This window comes from Eurosta solidaginis, chromosome 3 (assembly GCF_040869045.1).
Source record: "Eurosta solidaginis isolate ZX-2024a chromosome 3, ASM4086904v1, whole genome shotgun sequence".
NCBI lineage: Eukaryota > Metazoa > Arthropoda > Insecta > Diptera > Tephritidae > Eurosta > Eurosta solidaginis.
Genome location: NC_090321.1, coordinates 215853165 through 215871225, shown reverse-complemented (window position 1 = coordinate 215871225; position 18061 = coordinate 215853165).

The following is an 18061-nucleotide window of genomic DNA, read 5'->3' as shown; positions in this document are numbered from 1 at the left end:
TGGACGCCTTTTCGTGATATCGCCATAAACGTGGACCAGGGGTGACTCTAGAATGCGTTTATACAATATGGGTATCAAATGAAAGGTGCTAATGAGTATTTTAAAAGGGTGTGTGCCTTAGTTCTATAGGTGGACGCCTTTTCGAGATATCGCCATAAAGGTGGACCAGGGGTTACTCTAGAATTTGTTTGTACGATATGGGTATCAAATGAAAGGTGTTAATGAGTATTTTAAAAGGCCGTGGGTCTTAGTTCTGTAGGTGGACGTCTTTTCGAGATATCTCCATAAAGGTAGACCAGGGGTGACTCTAGAATTTGTTTGTACGATATGGGTATCAAATGAAAGGTGTTAATGAGTATTTTAAAAGGGAGTGGGCCTTAGTTCTATAGGTGGATGCCCTTTCGAGATATCGCCATAAACGTGGACCAGGGGTGACTCTAGAATTTTTGTGTACGATATGGGTATCAAATGAAAGGTGTTAATGAGTATTTTAAAAAGGCGTGGGCCTTAGTTCTATAGGTGGACGCCTTTTCGAGATATCGACATGAAGGTGGACCAGGGGTGACTCTAGAATTTGTTTGTACGATATGGGTATCAAATGAAAGGTGTTAACGAGTATTTTAAAAAGGAGTGGGCCTTAGTTCTATATGTGGACGCCTTTTCGAGATATCGCCATAAACGTGGACCAGGGGTGACTCTAGAATGTGTTTGTACGATATGGGTATCAAATTAAAGGTATTAATGAGGGTTTTAAAAGGGAGTGGCCCTTAGTTGTATATGTGAAGGCGTTTTCAAGATATCTACCAAAATGTGGACCAGGGTGATCCAGAACATCATCTGTCGGGTACCGCTAATTTATTTGTATATGTAATACCACGTACAGTATTCCTTCCAAGATTCCAAGGGCTTTTGATTTCGCCTTGCAAAACTTTTTCATTTTCTTCTACTTAATATGGTACCATGTTTCATTCCTTTTTTCGTATTTGGTATATAATTATGGTATTTTTTCATTTTTCGTAATTTTCGATATCGAAAAAGTGGGCGTGGTCATAGTCGGATTTCGGTCGTTTTTTACACCAATACAAAGTGAGTTGAGATAAGTACGTGAACTGAGTTTAGTAAAGATATATCGATTTCTGCTCAATTTATCGTGTTAACTGCCGAGCGGAAGGACGGACGGTCGGCTGTGTATAAAAACTGGGCGTGGCTTCAACCGATTTCGCCCTTTTTCACATAAAACAGTTATCGTCCTAGGAACTAAGACCCTACCAAATTTCAAAAGGATTGGTTAATGTTTGTTCGACTTATGGCGTTAAAAGTATCCTAGACAAATTAAATGAAAAAGGGCGGAGCCACGCCCATTTTGAAATTTTCTTTTATTTTTGTATTTTGTTGCACCATATCCTTACTGGAGTTGAATATTGGCATAATTTACTTATATGCTGTAAAGATATTAACTTTTCTTTTAAAATTTGAATTTAAAAAAAAAATTTGTAAAAAGTGGGCGTGGTCGTTCTCCGATTTTGCTAATTTTTATTAAGCAGACATAAAGTAATAAGAGTAACGTTCCTGCCAAATTCCATCATGATATCTTCAACGACTGCCAAATTACAGCTTGCAAAACTTCTAAATTACCTTCATTTAAAAGTGGGCGGTGCCACGCCCATTGTCCAAAATTTTACTAGTTTTCTATTCTGCATCATAAGCTAAACTCACCTACCAAGTTTCATCGCTTAATGCGTATTTGGTAATGAATTATCGCACTTTTTCGATTTTTCGAAATTTTCGATATCGAAAAAGTGGGCGTGGTTATTGTCCGATATCGTTCATTTTAAATAGCGATCTGAGATGAGTGTCCAGGAACCTACATACCAAATTTCATCAAGATACCTCAAAATTTACTCAAGTTATCGTGTTAACGGACAGACGGACGGACGGACGGACGGACATGGCTCAATCGATTTTTTTTTCGATACTGATGATTTTGATATATGGAAGTCTATATCTATCTCAATTCTTTTATACCTGTACAACCAACCGTTATGCAATCAAAGTTAATATACTCTGTGAGATCTGCTCAACTGAGTATAAAAATACATACTTAGGCAACTCACAAGGTCTCCTCTTCGCCGTATGTGATATGCTTTAATCAAATTTTATAATAGAAACATGGAAACAAAGCAAATCTTAAAATTTTACATGAATGGGACGCTCTTGTGAATTGTCCAACTATTTTTATACTCAGCTGAGCAGAGCTCACAGAGTATATTAACTTTGTTCGCATAACGGAAATCCGTAACGGCATAAACTAATCGAGATTGATATAGACTTCTATATATCAAAATGATCTGGGCCAAAAAAGAAATTTATTTAGCCATGTCCGTCCGTCCGTCCGTCCGTAAACACGATAACTTGAGTAAATTTTGAGGTATCTTGATGAAATTTGGTATGTAGGTTCCTGGCCACTCATCTCAGATCGCTATTTAAAATGAACGAAATCGGACTATAACCACGCCCACTTTTCCGATATCGAAATTTTCGAAAAACCGAAAAAGTGCGATAATTCATTACCAAAGACGGATAAAGCGATGAAACTTGGTAGGTGAGCTGACCTTATGACGTAGAATAGATAATAGGTAAAATTTTGGACAATGGGCGTGGCACCGCCCACTTTTTAAAGAAGGTAATTTGAAAGTTTTGCAAGCTGTAATTTGGCAGTCGTTGAAGATACCATGACGAAATTTGGCAAGAGCGTTACTCCTATTCCTGTATGTGAGCTAAATAAAAATTAGCAAAATCGGATGACTTTTTAAACAAATTTTTTTTAAAAGTCAAATTTTAACAAGAAATTTAATATCTTTACTGTATAAAATTAAATTATATCAACATTCAACTCCAGTAATAATATGGTGCAACAAAATACAAAAATAAAAGAAAATTTCAAAATGGGCGTGGCTCCGCCCTTTTTAATTTAATGTGTTTAGAATACTTTTAATGCCATAAGTCGAACAAAAATTTACCAATCCTTGTGAAATTTGGTAGGGGCATAGATGTTGTGACGATAACTGTTTTCTGTGAAAATGGGCGAAATCGGTTGAAGCCACGCCCAGTTTTTATACACAGTCGACCGTCTGTCTTTCCGTTCGGCCGTTAACACGATAACTTGCGCAAAAAACGATATATCTTAACTAAACTTAGTTCACGTACTTATCTGAAGTCACTTTATCTTGGTATAAAATATGGCCGAAATCCGACTATGACCACGCCCACTTTTTCGATATCGAAAATTACGAAAAATGAAAAAAAAAGACATAATTCTATACCAAATATGAAAAAAGGATGAAACATTGTAATTGGATTGGTTTATTGACGCAAAATATAATTTTAGAAAAAACTTTGTAAAATGGGTGTGACACCTTCCATATTAAGTAGAATAGAATGAAAAAGTTCTGCAGGGCGAAGTCAAAAGCCCTTGGAATCTTGGCAGGAATACTGTTCGTGGTATTACATATATAAATAAATTATGATGATGTTCTGGGCCACCCTGGTCCACATTTTGGTCGATATCTCTAAAACGCCTTCACATATACAACTAAGGGCCACTCCCTTTTAAACCCCTCATTAATACGTTTAATTTGATACCCATATCGTACAAATACATTCTAGAGTCACCCCTGGTCCACCTTTATGGCAATATCTCGAAAAGGCGTCCACCTATAGAACTATGGCCCACTCCCTATTAAAATACTCTTTAATACCTTCCATTTGATACCCATATCATACAAACACATTTCAGGGTTTCCCTAGGTTCATTTTCCTACATGGTGATTTTCCCTTATTTTGTCCCCAAAGCTTCAGCTGAGTATGTAATCTTCGGTTACCCCCGAACTTAGCCTTCCTTACTTGTTTTTTTTAAATTTTGTAGAAAGAGCTTGAAAAAAGAAAATAAAATCAATATAAGCTGCCTACATGACATACTCCTATCTTTATGTACACAGCCGTACATGTCTATAATCTCTGTGAGCCATTCATGCTGATGTAAATCCATCACACGCCAACGCCATCACAGCTAAATGTAAAAAAAAAAACATTGAATGCATTGTATGTATGCATATATGTACGTGTGTTTGTGTGTGTAAAGACGTTCGCAGTATTTGCTGCACATTTTCTCCATTAAACGCCTGGCCATTACGGACTCCAACAGGTAGTATGTGGGATAAGATCAAGGGCAAACAATGCAAAATTCTGTTTGAATACAAAAGAAAAATGCGTATATAGAACAAAACAGTAAATACATATAAGATGTAATCTTTTGGAAACGAGTTTACAATGCAACTTCAAGGCTTGGTGGTTCGAAAAACTGAGGGCATACATACTTAAGTATTCCTGAAACGTACATATATGTCTTCTATTAACAGAGTACGCCTGAGAAAGTGAGACAAACTTAGTTTCGTATGAAAGTAGACGCCCTCGAATTCAGAAGTTAAGCTGAGAATGACCCCAGAAATGACGAAGCACGTAAAAAAAGAATGAGTATAAGCCCAAGGAAAAGTTTTTAGGTTCTTTATATTGGGTCGATTTTATGTTTGACCGAAATTTTGTGATAGATTTTAGAGTAATTTTCCGTGGAGCCAGAGTCTTTATACTTAAAACATATTTCAGAATCTGATGGCAATGCAACATGAAGGAACAAAACTTTAGCTATGTGGCGCAGGGATTGTGATATTTAAAAAGTCGTCTAGGTTTGGAAATTTAGCGGCAGAGCTTTAAGAGCTTTAAGTAACTTCCGGGTGTTCAAGAGATCTGAAACTTTGACCATGACTTAAAGTTAAATTAAAACAGATTAAAGAGTTCATAAAAGATACCATATGGACCTGAGACTTGTAACATAGCTTAGGACTATATTAAATTGTGATATTTGGGATTAAAAATGCTTCTAGTGAGAACAGAGATCCAGATATTTCGAAAACCCTTTCAGAGTATGAGATCGATTTTTATGTAATTTCTCATTGAGTTAAAAATTTGAAACCTTACACATACTCGTAGCTCAAGACACAATGCAACACAAGGAAAAAATACCCGCTAGGTGGCGTACAGGTCGTGACAATCCAAAAATTTATATGAGATTTTGAATTTCGGTTCCTTTTTTTTTAGTAACTCCCTGGCTAACTAAAGATATGAAATTTTAAACGTATTTCACTTTTCAATAAGAGTTTAACACATGTGACAAAAAGTTTCGCTAGATGTCGCATAGATCTAGATGTTACGAAAAATCGTACGGATCGGATTGAGTCTGCGATCAATTTTTGAAAGACTTTCCATCGAACTTCAAATTTAATGTCAGATACGTAGTTGAAAACCCGATGACAATGCATTGTATGAAGGGAAAATTTTCTATAGTTGGTAAGATATTTAGAAATTTCGTATCGAATAGAGGAGTTTTTCGATAAATTTTAAAGAAACTTCCCATACACAATTCCGAGGACCAGTTCAATGCAACAAAAGCAAAAAACAGTTTCGGTAGGTGACGCACTCACTAGTCGAGATGTCAATGAAAATCTAAAATAGATAGCATTGTTTAATTCTTTGAGAACAAAGTAAAATACCAGTTGACATTTGAAACGGCCAACAACAAAAAGCATAACTTTGACACATGATAATATACGAAGTATGAATTGTGCAAAGAATAAAATATGCAAGAAAGGAAATGGGGATAAGTTCACAATAACTAAGGCATGACGTGTCTGAATATGTTTGCTGCATTTCAACCATCGTAGGAGTGCGAGAAAAAGGCTTTGAAGAGATTTACAAGCTATAGTCGAGCTTGAGCTGCTAGCCACGAGGAATAACGTCCGAAAATTTTACCAAAAAATACGGCGACAGACGGAAGGTTTTAAGACCGGGGCATACTCCTGTAGGAACGAAAACGGCGACCTTGTAACTGATGTCCAGAGAGTGCTTAGATTATGGAGGGAACACTGCTCTGCTCTGCTAAGTGGAGGCAGCAATTCAACGCGCAGAGATGAAGAACCCGATCCCGCAATCGATGATGATGGATATATGTCCCCCCGCCCGATTATGATGAAGTTAGAATAGCAATAACCAGATTGAAAAACAACAAGGCCGTGGGCGCTGATGGATTGCCTTCGGAGCTATTCAAGTACGGCGGCGAGGAGTTGGTAAGGCGCATGCAGCATCGGAAGGGTGCATGCCCGACGGTTGGAATATAAGTGTTCTTTGCACAGTCCACAATAAGGGGGATACTGCAAAATGCACCAACTATCGTGGAATCAGCCTTCTTAATATCGCATATAAGGTCCTTTCAAGTATATTGTGCGAAAGATTGAAGCCCACCGTGAACCGGCTGATTGGACCTTATCAGTGCGGCTTCAGACCAGGTAAATCTACCATCGACCAGATTTTCACAATGCGCCAAATCTTGGAAAAAACCCGTGAAAAGTGAATCGACACACATCACCTCTTCGTCGACTTTAAAGCCACCTTCGACAGCACGAAAAGGAGCTGCCTATATGCCGCTATGTCTGAATTTGGTTTCTCCGCAAAACTTATACGGCTGTGCAAAATGACGTTGAGCAACACCATCAGCTCAGCCAGAATTGGGAAGGACCTCTCCGAGCCGTTCGAAACTAAACGTGGTTTCAGACAGGGTTACCCCCTATCGTGCGATTTCTTTAATTTGATGCTGGAGAAAATTATACTAGTTGCAGAACTTAACCGGCACTGGAACAATATTCTAGAAAAGCGTGCAATTACTGGCATATGCTGATGACATTGATATCATCGGCCTAAACACCCGCGCTGTTAGTTCTGCTTACTCAAAACTGGAAAAAGAAGCGGTAAAGATGGGTTTGATGGTGAATGAGGACAAAACGAAGTACCTGCTGTCATCGAGCAAAGAGTCAGCGCATACGCGCCTTCGCAACCACGCTACTGTTGGCAGCCATAATTTCGAAATAGTAAAATACTTCGTTTATTTGGGAACCAGCATCAACACTAGCAACAACATCAGCACTGAAATCCAGCGAAGAATCAATCTTGCCAATAAATGCTACTTTGGACTATGTAGGCAATTGAAAAGTAAAGTCCTCTCTCGGCGAACGAAAATCATACTCTACAAGTCACTTATCGTACCCGTCGCAGAAGCATGGACCATGACAACAGCAGATGAAGCGGCTTTGGGAGTGTTCGAGAGAAAAGCTCTTCGAAAGATTTATGGACCTCTACGCGTTGGCGGTGGCGAGTACCGAAGAAAATTTAATGATGAGCTGTACGAGCTATACGCAGACATCCACATAGTCCAGCGAATTCAAACGCAGCGGCTGCGCTGGCTAGGCCATGTTATGCGAATGAAAGATGATGCTCCGGCCAAGAAAGTGTTTCTATCGGAACCCACCTATGGAAGCAGAGGTAGAGGGCAGCCCCCACTCCGTTGGAAGGACCAGTTGGAAAACGAGTTAAACTCCCTTGGTGTGACCAATTGGCGCCGGCGGGCGGAGCGAAGGAGCGACTGGCGCGCCTTGTTGGACGGCCGTAACCGTTTAGAAGGTTAAGCGCCAATTAAGTAAGTAAGTAATCGAAATAGCTGTCGGCTTGTCGCTCTTGATGTCACGTTGCTTAAAATTTTCCCAAATAATTAAATAAATTAAAAATCATAACACCAAATCTCTTATTTTGACAGATCTTTATGTAACTGCCAGGAAGGCTTGAACTTTTAAACTAATTTCAAAGGCCAAAAGGACTGCAATATCTAGGACAAAAAGTTCTGCGAGGAGGCAGATGGATCGAGGCATTTAGAAAATGGCATGGAAGGTAAGGGTGGGCTTTGCGATCAATTTTTAAGAGATTTGCCACTGAACTACAACTTGAGACTGCCAACATAGTTGAGGGCACCAAGAAAATGCACCAAAAGGCGTGAAAATTCCGCTAGGTGACGCAGGTGTCAAAATAATTGAGTAATGGCACATCTAAGTTCGGGAGTAGGCTCTTCTTTCATAGTTTTATTTTTGAGGATACATTTTCCGCTGCATTTTAATTCATCCATATAAAGGAGGAGCTCAAATTTGTTTATCATATTTTCATTTTTTTGAACTTCGAATGTGATTTTTTGGACCTCAATTGCTACTTGCTGAACTAAAATTAAAAAAGGTATAAAATTATCTAAAATCTAGGGTGCTGCGTTTTCCAAGGTTTACGTAGGAGGCTTTTTGCCCATACTTGACATCATATTTATGTCCCATTTATCGGGGAGAATATCTTCAATTCGATTGAAAGGATGTGTTTTGAATCCAGCCGATTCATTTCCTTTCAGTATTCTTTCATGCATTTTTTTGCAACTCGATGCGAAAATATTAAGTGCTTATACATATATCTATGGACGGGATCATACATAAGTAAATTCAAACCAATATAGCTGTTTGTCCAATGGCTTTATCCTCAATAGCTTTTTTCGCTTCACTGGCTGTTCGTGTGGTTGAGGGCATCACCCACATGGAAATGTAATTACGGTATTCAATTTGTATGTATGTATGTTTTTGTGTTACTTCACACAAAACGCTTTTAAATTGCTGCAAATGATTTTTGCAATGCCAATACTACATTTATACGAATAATTTGTTTACCTATTCAAACAAAATATGTTTTGCGTAAAATGATTTTTATAGCTTTTATGGTGAAAACTTTTTATAAACAAAATGGGGTTGTATGTAGTAGGCAGTTGTATGGCAATTTTATGATACAGGACTTCATTTGAGATTTTACTGGAATGTAAATTTAGAATAACGTAAACTATTTTTAATTGATGTTTTTTTTTCTTAAATAGAAGGTGAGAAGTAAACACTTATTGGTACTAAGAATTGTTTTGATAATTCCCGAAATTGTGCAGCACAACCGATGAACTGGTTATACTATGTACAAACACACACCAAATTGGCAATTTATACCATTTGGACAATTTATCACGCAATTTATCATATGTGCCCCGGGCTATGAAAAGGATTCTTATGACTCAAAAAAGAAATTGCGCGAAACAGCTGTTAAAGTTAAACAATGCATTTCTTCAGTTTCTTAGTAGCAGTAATTTTTTTTGAGTCATAAGCCACCTTCTCATAGACCGGGTCACATATAAAAATTGTTTCAAATTGCAAATGCAATCTTGTTGTATTTATTGAGTAGATTTAAACGTCAGTTACGCATGGCTCAACTATATGGTTGGCTCATCTCATCAGCTGATTTTATTTTTTTCATTTCACTGGTGTATGGATTGTGAAAAGAAGATGGCAAACTCAAAATGAAACCAAAACATTGAACGCATTTTCTTACAACGTACAAAAATTTCAAATTTTTATGTTTTCATTCCATTCCACTCGCCTAATACCAACACACACATTTTGACAGTCTGAACAAAGGTATGTTGTTGCTGTAGAGATGAGCCAAGCAGCTATCAAATTACTATTGTGTAAGCTAAATTGGGTTGTATGAACACCACTCAATTTAAATCGAAATTGTTTCAATTTATTTTTCTGTTTGAACATAGTATTACTTGTTTTGTACTGGAACCATACGATTTTACTCAAACGCTTATATTCTGGAACCGCTTACTTTTTTGAATCCAGTTTCTTTTTGGAACCGGTTACTATTGGAGCCGCCAAATTTTTTAAAACCGCTACTTCATTAAAACGGCTTATTTTTTGTAAACAGCTACTTTTTTAAAACCGGTTATTGATTCAAAACTTGTTATTATTTCAAAACCGCTTTACTGTCTTCAAAACGGCTACTTTTATAAAAGCGGTTACTTTTTTCAGGCAGTTACTTTTAAAACCAGTTTTTTCGTAACCATCGCTAACATTTTTAAAACCGACTACTTTTTTAAAACCGATTACTTATTTTTACCCGGTCAACTTTTTAAAACTAGTTGCTTTTCTAAAAACGGTTACTTTTTAAAAACGGGTAATTTTTATAAAACTAGTTACTTTTTTCATATCGGTTACTATTTTCTACAGGATCCTTTTAAAAAACCGGGTACTTCTTAATCCAGTTACTCTTTAAAAACTGGTTGCTTTTTTCATCCAGTTACTTTGTAAAAACCTGTTATTTCTTAAAAACCACCGTTTTCTTAACTTATCACTTTTTTCATCCTGTTACCTTTTAAAAACCGGTTACTTTTCATAAACCAGTTCTTTTCGTTACCAATAACATTTTAGTGATCGGTTAATCAAAATAGGTAACCTTTTCGAAGCCGGTTACGTTTTATAACCGTTTACTTTTTTAAAACCGGTTACTTTTTGAAACCGGCTTCTTTTTCTAAAACCGGTTAAACTTTTACAATCGACTATTTTTTGTAACTACTTTTTAAGAATCGCTTACGTTTTCAAAACCGGCAACTTTTCTAGAACCTGTTACTTTATTAAAACCGGTTACTGTTTTTAAACCGGCTGATTGTTTAAAACCGGTTAGTTTTTAAAACCGATATCTTTTTCCACCCGGTTAATTTTTTAAGGATGGTCCCTTCTTTAAAATCGGTGACTCTTTTAAAACTGTTTAATTTTTTACAACCGGTTATATTTTAAAACTGGTTAATTTTTTACAACCGGTTATATTTTAAAACCAGTTACATTTAAAAACCGGTTATTTTTTAGAACCGGTTAATTTAAGCAACCGGTTTCTTTTTAGAACCGGTTAATTTTAACAACCGGTTACTTTTTAAATCCAGTTGCATTCTAAAACGGTTATTTTTTTAAAACCGGTTACTTTCGAAACCGGGTTTTTAAACCGCTTACTTTTTTAAGATTTAATTTGTAGAGAACCGGTAAGAATCTTTAAGCTTTCATTGTTAGAGAACCGGTAAGATTTCTTGAGCTTTCATTTGTAGAGAACCGGTAAGATTTCTTAAGTTTTCACTTTAAGAAAAGTGATCCAGTTACCCTTCGAAAGTTTTCCATTTTAGAGAAGCCATTACATATTTTGAGGTTTTATATTTGAAGAACCACTAAAACTTTTGAAGTTTTCCATGTTTGAGAAGCCATACAATTTTTTAGCTTTTACTCTAAGAAAAGCGCTTGAATTTACCGCAGATAACCGGTTACATTTTCCAAGCTTTAATTTTTGGGAACCGGCTGCATTTTATAAGCTTTAAGTTTTTCGCAATCTGTCACTTTTAGATAACGTTTACTTGTTTGCAACTGGCTCCTTCATTGCAATTTGTTACTTCTTTGAAACCAGGAGCTTTTTCGGAAACAAGTACTTCTCGAAACTATTCCCAGTTTTAAAGCTTTCAGTTTTCTCAACGGCTAACTCGGGTATTTTCATTGGAACACCTCAAAGCTTCTATCGGAATGACGGTTATTGGCTGCGAATTAATTGGAGTTATTCCGATGCCACGATACGACTGACGTGGAAGCAATTTTTCTTCGATATACGTCGGCGCCATAGTGTTAAGCTTCACATGTTATCTTCTATTATATAATTTTTAGTCTTATACACTCCAAGACCAATTGTATTTACAATGTTTTAAAAAAGCAACAACAAATCAAGAACCGATACACTCATATTTCTATAAAACCTAACAGTGTAGATGTAGCGACAAAAGAACAGTTACCGGAAGGGGAAATGAGATGAAATACTTTCGCATGTAAAGACAAAAAAATAATAGAACGGCAATTGTGCATTCGTCTGTCTTTTATTGAGTGCACTTTATTGTGTTTTGCTTGTAAAGAGAGAAATAATAGAATGTGATCCTTTGCAGTAAGCGAAAGATATTTGCATGTGTTTGTGCATAGTATGAAGTCCTAGTGAAAAGGCGTAATAACAATAAAATTATGATTTATGTGTATTTGTACGTATGTAAGTAATTGTGTTACGCTTTGTCAATGACTTAATAAACGTCCTTTGAATGTCTATTTATATTCTCGATACTCTATTGAACTGTGCCACGAGAAACACGAAAACAAATTTGATTAGATGTGATAATATTTGTTGTATTGAGTTACAACAGAAAAGTTGTACTTATACTGAAGCAAAATATACAGCGGCGAACAGAAAAATAGCGGTGGCAATGTTAATCAAATTTCGACAGTTAAAATCTTTCTTTTTTATTTTCGATATTTAAGACAGAACGTATGAATTTTGTAACCGAAACTATACAAACTAATCTCAAAAATATTTTCGAAAACATTCGAGATTTCGAGAAAATTTTACGAAAATTTCGAACTTTTTATTTGAAGTACTCTGAATATTTTTATACTCAGATGAGCAGAGCTCACAGAGTATATTAACTTTGTTCGCATAACGGTAATCCGTAACGGCATAAACTAATCGAGATAGCTATAGACTTATATATATCAAAATGATCTGGACGAAAAAAGAAATTCATTTAGCCATGTCCGTCCGTCCGTCCGTCCGTCCGTAAACACGATAACTTGAGTAAATTTTGAGGTATCTTCATGAAATTTGGTATGTAGGTTCCTGGGCGCTCATCTCAGATCGAAATCGGACCACAACCATGACCACTTTTCCGATATCGAAAATTTCGAAAAACCGAAAGTGCGATAATTCATTACCAAAGACGGATAAAGCGATGAAACTTGGTAGGTGCGTTGACCTTATGACGCAAAATAGAAAATTAGTAAAATTTTGGACAATGGACGTGGCACCACCGGAAGGTAATTTAAAAGTTTTGCAAGCTGTAATTTCGCAGTCGTTGAAGATATCATGATGAATTTTCACAGCCACTTTACTCCTATTACTGTATGTGTGCTTAATAAAAATTAGCAAAATCGGATGGCGAACACGCCCAGTTTTAAACAATTTTTTTTTTTAAGTCAAATTTTAACAAAAAATTTAATATCTTTACAGTGTATAAGTAAATTATGTCAACATTCAACTCCAGTAATAATATGGTGCAACAAAATACAAAAATAAAAGAAAATTTCAAAATGGGCGTGGCTCCGCCCTGTTTCATTTAATTCGTCTAGAATACTTTTAAGGCCATAAGCCGAACAAAAATTTACCAATCGTTGTGAAATTTGGTAGGGGCATAGATTCTATGACGATAACTGTTTTCTGTGAAAATGGGCGAAATCGGTTGAAGCCACGCCCAGTTTGTATACACAGTCGATCGTCTGTCCTTCCGCTCGGCCGTTAACACGATAACTTGAACAAAAATCGATATATCTTTACTAAAGTTAGTTCACGTACTTTTTCGATATCGAAAATTATGAAAAATGAAAAAAAAGCCATAATTCTGTACCAAATATGAAAAAAGCGATGAAACATGGTAATTGTATTGGTTTATTACGCAAAATATAACTTTAGAAAAAACTTTGTAAAATGGGTGTGACACCTACCATATTAAGTGGAAGAAAATGAAAAAGTACTGTAGGGCGAAATCAAAAGCCCTTGGAATCTTGGCAGGAATACTGTTCGTGGTATGACATTTATATAAATAAATTAGCGGTACCCGACAGATGATGTTCTAGGTCACCCTGGTCCAAATTTTGGTCGATATCTCGAAAACTCCTTCACATATACAACTAAGGACCACTCCCTTTTAAAACCCTCATTAATACCTTTAATTTGATACCCATATCGTACAAAGACATTCTAGAGTCACCCCTGGTCCACCCTTATTGCGATATATCGAAAAGGCGTCCACCTATAGAACTAAGGCGAACGTTTTAAATAATCATTAATACCTTTAATTTGATACCCATATCCTACAAACACATTCCAGAGTCACCCCTGGTCCACCTTTATGGCGATATCCTGAAATTGCGTAGACCTATAGAACTATGGCGCACTCGCTTTCTCTTTAGTACCTTCCATTTGACACCCATGTCATACAAACACATAACAGGGTTACCCTAGGTTAATTTGCTAAATGGTGATTTTCCCTTATTTTGTATCCAAAGCTCTCAGCTGAGTATGTAATGTTCGGTTACACCCGAACTTAGCCTTCATTACTTGTTATGTGTGCTGTTTTGTAGCCCAATCAATTTTAGTCGAATTGATTTCTGGATTTTTGTTTTTCCGAAGGGCGTTTTTGATTTTCCTTCATACAAAGTGGGATAATTTTTTTTATAAAGAAGGAAATTTGAAATATTCTTCGAAAAAAAACAATGCCAATTTCACACAGAGGTTTAATGAAATAATTAGTCATGTTTTCTACAATAAAGCCATAATTGAACTCAATCTTCCATACAAAATACAAATTCTTAATTATCTCATTATTGCTTTGTAGAATACCAAATCGAGTGAAAAATCCAGTCGGTTTTGGTTGGTGCTTCGAATTTTATTGTCATTGTAACAAATGACAATCAAAAATTAATTATTTTCAATAATTTACGAAAAATGGAAAAACAAGAAAAAATTAAATTTTCGCTGCATTTGCTGCAAAGGATAATATGGCTTTCTCGGAAAATAGGTACATATTTGTTTAGGTGCAACATCCATGGGCAGTTGCGCATGCATTTTATTTTAATTATATTTATAGTTAAGAAGGAAACGGCTGCTTTCCATTTTAACTATTTTTTTGTAAAAACGAAATATTTTTTTGGGGCTGCTGACAGATGTTCGCTTAATGAAGCAAAAGGCTCTGTATGAAAAGGGAAACTTAATTATTTCATTAAAGAATTGTGATTGGATTAAAATTTTGTGTGAAAACGGTATAAAATTGTTTAAGCTACAAAACTGCATACTCCAAAAAATTCTAAGAACTCTAAATAAAAGGTTTTCCAAGTTTTCGAAAAAGTTTTATTGAAATTTCGATTTTTTCGTAAAAGTTTTTGTGATTGGTTTGTATATTTTTTGTTACGAAAATCATATCAGTTTTTTCTTAATAGTTCGAAAATCCAAAAAAAAAAAAGAATTTGCCTGTCAAAATTCGATGAAAATTGCCCCTGCTATATTCATTGCCGCCTGTACATAATAAAATGTTTGTATCCTTATTCACTTGTATAGCCGATATACTCGTGTTTGCATGCAATTACTAAACAAACGAAAGTGAAAGAATATTTTAGCATAAAAAAAAGATAGATTCTAGCATGGGTTTGCGTGTCAACGCCTGATTTATGCGTTTCAATTCCAAAATATTTGATTAGAAAATGTGTAATCTATTTCATTTAACCATTTTTTTAAGTAAAGTTTTTCTATTCACACATGGTTCAAATCTTAAACTTTTTGGTCTACATATATGTCCAAACTTTTTTTGTTTTTAAATGCAGACCTTGCAAAGTTTGAAACGCAGCGAGCTGGGTTTAAGTTGAAACAATTAGGTTGGAAATTAAGTCTTGAAATTTTCCATTTTTCAAACTTTTGGACTAAAATTTAAACCCAAATATTTTAAAAATTGGATTTATCCTTTCATTGCTTATAATTTATACCAAAAAAGTTCAAAAATGCGGTACATGTCAAACATTTTGGTTTTAGTTTTAAACTTTTCATCGAAAATTATTTTTTTCAAGTATCCGGACTAAAATTTAAACTAAGATATATTAGAAAATGCTTAAAACTATTAAGTGGTTTAAAAAGTAAAATAAAAAAGCTTAAAATCGGCAGTAAACTTTGCTAGGTTTAAGAAAGAAACTAAAATTTTTGACAGTGCAGCGTTCGTTTGTAATGTCCCTGCAACAAATGGAATTAGTCTTGGATAAATCCGGGATGAGCCGCAAAGGATTATAGCCGGGTTTGATCGCCTTTTGTTTGAGCATGTCCTTTTGAGAGACCACTTGTACCCGTTTCTGTTTGAAAGGGTCGTGCTCTTTATACCCCTACGGGTATACCCCTACGGGTATTGTCGGACAAATGCTTTTACTACTCTCCTTTATATTCTTACCGGTACTGTTCGACACGCCGTCTTTATAGCCCTACTGATACTGTCGGAGAGATTCTCTTTGTTTGCCTATCTGCACTGTTGTACTAGTTCTCCTTCTTTCCGTACGGAAATTCTTACCGATGTAATAATATTTTTAAACTCCAATACAATACTCTTATTTTTTTTCATATTTCCATTATGGAAAATTTAAAATAAAACAGATACTTCGATAATGTAACATAGGTCCTTGTATTTTGGTACGATATAGGGTCCTTAGGTTCCATAAGTGACTTGAGGGGATCATTTATGCCCCAATGTAAAGAAAAGAGATCAAATGCAGACCACACACTATTTCTTTCAGCGGCAAATAGAGGGGTCATTAGAGCAATACTTTCGTGAGGTGGGGTTGTGGGGTGGGGAAGGGCCACATGTTCTGCATCCTCTACTCTGGGTTCTGGTAGTAAATGAAAGAACTTGCAATACAAATTCGGAGCAATTTTCTGGACAACCTGTATTTAGTACTTCTGGTGAAGCTGGAAACCAAATTCTGCCAACTAGTTCCTTACGCAGAAGACCTAGACGTCCAAGTCTGGAGTAAATTCTAGATTACCTGTGTTATGTTTTGCAGGGCCAAAACGCAGCTGGTCCGTTTAGCGCGGACTCGCCTGTTTGAGGGAGTACTGCTGGTACTTTCTGATCCAGTTAAATGTCAAAGATAATGCTGCGAAGGCCTCGGTTCACTTTAGTGTCTTCAGGGAGCCATCAGTAGCAGGTGGAGACTCCCAGCCAGGGTTGTAAATAAACTTTGTGTACTAGTATTCAAGCGTATTCTGCTTTATGGATGGCCTGTTCCCAGGAACCTATTGGACTACGCTGGTTTTTATTGGCGGCGCTCTATATATAACACGAGATCCTTGGCATTGAAAATCGAGCTGAGAATATTTCAAGTAGATACCGCGGTCAAGACAGCTGCGGTCTGGTTTCATGTTGTGCGCCATGTATTTTCTGGCTTTGAACACTCCAGTATTCTTGCCAACTATGATCTTAATTTCAGGCGGGTATAGATTATTGTATGCCGACAACTGAACGCAAGCTTGAACGCAGTTATTTCCTCGAGAGAGGGACAGAGAGATTTAGTCAACTAAGCACTTACTTGGCGCACGCTTGGGTCCCAGCTGAAAAGAGAAGGTTTGTGTGAGGACTTTTGTCAGGAGCTTGATGCAAGCCGGCAGGGTGGGCGCCGTTATGCCATGCTGCCCGACCACTGTAGCTTCTTCAAGCGACACGATAACGGATGCTGTGAATGGAGTGATACCCAGGATGTCAGTTGATTCATCACTTTGTCGGCCTATGTCGAAGGCAATGGACAAAAATGTGTCCGAGTGGAAGTGTGGAAAGCTTTCACGCACGCCCTCTTAACCTAACGTAACCTAAACTGAATGTGTTTTTGAATAATCAATGTTTGGCTAGCTTGTTGTGATATGTGTGGGTCCACTAAACGATTCTTGCAAAATGTGATACGCTCTTTTGCATTTTAACCCAAAATATGTAAGTAGTGTATAAACGCAAAGTGGCTTGCCATTTTATTGCGATCAACAGCATTGATGTGTCAAATAGGGCAAAGGAACACAAAACTGCTCGCACGTAACACGGACGGAATGACAAAACAAGTCAACATTGAAGAGCGAGGTCACAGGCTAAACGTCAAGTGGTATGTTGTTGGTGATATTACGCCAACAGCGCACATTCACACACGACCATAAGCTTTCAGAAGTCTTAAGCAAGGTGTGCGCAAGAGCATTTTTCTTCCTTCTAACACCGCCCGCCCCCCTTTTACACTCGCTTGTGCACAATATTGCCACCAACGAAAAGACTGAGTGCAGCAGTTTATCACAGCCGCTACTAAACTAAACAAAACGCTGCTACAAGCAAACATTTTTGTTAGATTGAAAAAAGAATTCACTAAATATTTTTGTAAGTGTGAGTGCATGCCATGAAAACAACAACCACAACAACATGGGAGACAAAAGCTACAACGACGATAGATAGCCCATCTTTAAATCAAGTGAGCCGACGTATTTATTGCATTTTGCATGAACCTCGTACGTCTTTACCAACACCACAACGTCTCTTGGGGTCACACATTTTGCAAATAAAATTGCATACATTTTCATATTTACATACGTGTATGTGTGTGTGTGTGTGTGACAGTGTTTAGACTGTGAAATATCCTGT